At 43.2% G+C, this 3,472-nt stretch overlaps 1 protein-coding gene across 3 annotated transcripts in view; it reads left to right on the top strand.

Annotated features, from left to right (window-relative positions):
- The window catches only part of TTYH3 (tweety family member 3), a 67,243-nt gene that overhangs the window by 1,051 nt on the left and 62,720 nt on the right, over window positions 1-3,472 (top strand). The gene's annotated exons all lie outside the window — the stretch shown is intronic.

Genomic DNA, 3,472 nt, shown 5'->3' on the forward strand with positions numbered 1-3,472 from the left:
TTTTTTTTTTTTTTTTTTTTTTTAATGCTGCTTAGCCTGTATCCTGTGCTTGGTTGGCTAGGCATGTAATTAAAATGATTGTGGAGTGAATCTGTGTGCTTCAACATCTGTGTTCTCTGCTGTCATCTTGGAACAGAGCTGCAGTGACTCTGCTGCCTCGTTTTGCCACGGTCTCTGGTTCTGAAAACACCATTTTGCTTTTCTGAATATACTTGCAGTGTCCTATATACACAGCCTGCTATCATGCACACAGGCTCGGAGGCTAAGGCATCTAAGCAGTTCTTGTTTATCCTAGAAGTAGAAGGTATTAGAAATGCTTTAGGCAGCAGTATGTTTTGGCTTTTTGTTCTAAACAGATGAACAGATCTGAGGGCTGAAGCTAGAGCAAAATGTGAGAGATGTATTTAAAGGGCCATGGGTAGATATAAAGAAGCATCTTTATACCAGTAAATCAAAGGGACTTTGGAGCTAACTTTGTATTTTGAGGCTTCAATTTGTTAATTTGTTTTAGTTCCCTTGGCTTAGCAGAGTTCAAGATGGCCACATGCAGATGTAACRCTGCACAGCAGCTGAACTGTGTTTCCATGACCTCAGAGGGTAGCTGCCTTTAAAACAAGGGATATGTGATCCTGGAGATCAGAAGTTAAGAGTTCATTGAAAGATCTTCTTGGGAGTGTGTTATCATGAAATAAGCAGTCGTTGACCTTTTGAATAGACAGCAGATGTACCAGTTTTCACTTAAATTGCTTAAAAGCATTCCTAGCAACAATCTGGGGTTGTGTTTGTTTGTCAGATAATTTTTCTATAATAATCATATTCCCACTTAGAGCCTTTTGCTGTTCTCCTCCTGTGTAGCTGCCTCCCCTCCCTTGATGATATTAAGGACTTCTTGCACAGCAGTCGATGGCCTTTTAAGTCCTAACATCAGCTCGCAAGAAAGCATCTTATCAAATCCAAACTCAAATGTCTGGATTACTCAGGTGTCTGTCATCAAGAGAGTGATTTAAGCAGCAGCAGCTTTGCTGGTTTTGTTGTTGGTGAGGGGTAGCAAGCAGGCTCCAGCAATGCAGCCTGTGCTGCCGGTGTCGTGGTTATATAACAGCGCTGCTGTAGCTCTGTAAGTTGATTCTGGAGTTCATAGCCACGTAGATTAATTCTAATGCAGTAAAACGGGGAAACTTAATCCAGGACTGGGAACTGTAATGCTRAATGTTCTCTTGTGCTTTAAATTATTGTGAAGGCCTTTTGGTTTGAATTCTAGATTTTTTTAAAATGAATTTGCACCTCTTGCTCTGTTTGCAGCCTATGCTGGCTTCCCTTATCTTTAGGAACCTTTTGTATTTAGCAGGTGAGATCATATACATCCTCAGAATTAGGAAGTCCATTTTTTGATTTTAATATCTGCTTATTTTGCTTTCCTTTTAGGTCTCACTGGCACAAATTGTGTGTATTTTTGTTTTCTATTCCATTAGTGATTGATTCTCTCATTCTCAAGTATGAACTGTTAAACTACACACTGTTTTGATTTCCTGAGGCTGAGGAGAGGTCATTGGGGGATGCTAGATGAAGTTTATGGGGACAGGTAAGAGCAGGGTATCCCTAGCTGTTGTAAGGAAGGATTACCTTTACTAAACTCTGTGACTTCAGTTCATCAGGTAGCTGGGCCGTTGTCATAAATAGCCATACAGCTGGGCTCAATGTCCATTCCCATTCTGACGTGTTAAGAGGAAGGAAGCAATGTATCCTTTCAGATTCTTCACTGCTTCTCTAGAAAATATTTCCCACCCTGTGACCAAGGGAAAGTATCACTTTTCTTATACAACTCTTCTTTTTAGTAAACTCTTAGTAAATACTCACCTGTTTCTAGTGTTTTGATGATGAGCTTTGAAATTGTGCATCAACTGAACATTGCACTTCACGCAGAAGTGGAATGCAGTGGCTTGGATTTGCATGTTGTCCTGTCACTTGTTGCAGTGCCACGTGCTGCTGCAGGTGAGGAGGCTGCTGCCTGAAGAGGCTTTGCACCTCTACCTAGCAAGGATTAGTGTAATGCCAAGCTGCTGTTCCCCTGAAGCAGCAGCCGAGTGATTGTATCCTGAAACCTCTCCGAAGCTGGGCAGATAAGCATGCACTGCCATTCTTTGAAGTCTAGGTCTTTGTTAAGTCTTCTGGGACCCTGGGTGATGGGCAATRTCTAGCAGGATGGAGATCCAATGGCTGCTTCTGCTGTTTTGTCCCATGCAGTCCCTTGGCCAGAGCAGCAGCAACGCCYGCTGTGCACTGGGTTGTCTCAAGGCGGCTGCAGCCATTGTGTACCAACCTAATGGGGCTTCCTCCTTTTGTCTGAGTGCATGAGAAATACTTATGGCAGTGTTGCTGCCAAGGGCTGACATCAGTGCAGCTGCAGGTTTTGGCTCCATATGTTCTTCACCTGAGTTGGGCTCTAAAACATTCTCTCTTGGTATTACTTTACTCTTTATCCTCTCCCCCAGCATATCTTGTTGCATTAGGTGAGAACACTGTGAGTGTGGAGGAGCAGAACAAATCCTTCCCCTCTGGAGTAGATTGTTTAAAAATGTATGCGTATCCTGATGTCCTTCAGACGCTCTGCTTCCACCACAATGAGCTGTGGACAGTAGTACAACCAGTTGTTTCCTTTTTCTGGGGGAATTGAGGTGAACCTCCATGTAGAATAAGCTGAGGTTGTGATCCTTCTTCTGCAAGGGTTTGGCRTGCTGGTGAGTCCTATCAGAGCTGCCTTGGTGTGCTGCTTGCAGGACTTGCTCCATAGTCCTCCCYACAGAGGATCTTATCAGACCGGTTCTTTTCCTAATCCTCCCATGAATCATTGGGGTTGAAAATATCTTGATATGAACAGCTTTGTTCTGGCTGTATTCTCATCTGAGTCATACTGCAGTGCTCTGCAAAGCCTTTTCATTGTGTAGTGAGTCACAAATTCTGGAGTGAAGGGAATGTAAAAATGGAGCAGAGCTCCTATTCCTTCTGACAGCATCTTGCTAATACCAGTCCTGGTCTCCGTGCCTTTTGCTGCTGATCAAATGATGATGATCTTCCCAGTACTGTCCACTTACTTTCCAATTCAGTTGATTGGCCCAGTGAGATGGTCTTGAGATTGCTGCTGTCACTAGTTCAATTTATTCAGCAATGTAAGTACTTCTACTTGTGACTTAGCTGCATGGCATTCAATTCACTTTCTTTCTCAGGGTAGAGTTGGTTAAGAGCCTTGAGGTAGTGTTGAGGTCATGTGCTGGAATGAAATGGAAAAGCTGAATAGCTTTGTAATACAGCACAACAACAGGTAATGGGATATCTGCTCCAGTCGGGGTGTCTGTGTACTGACAGAAAAGGAGACTACAACACTCCAGCTCTGGAGTCTGACTGTGGGCTGAGAAGTGTGCTGTGAACAGTGAAGAAGAAAAGAGTCTGTAAAAACTAAGCCATGGAGTACTTT

Source organism: Malurus melanocephalus, unplaced genomic scaffold (genome assembly GCF_030028575.1).
Source record: "Malurus melanocephalus ecotype Western Australia unplaced genomic scaffold, MMel_1.1 scaffold_115, whole genome shotgun sequence".
NCBI classification, from domain to species: Eukaryota; Metazoa; Chordata; class Aves; order Passeriformes; family Maluridae; genus Malurus; species Malurus melanocephalus.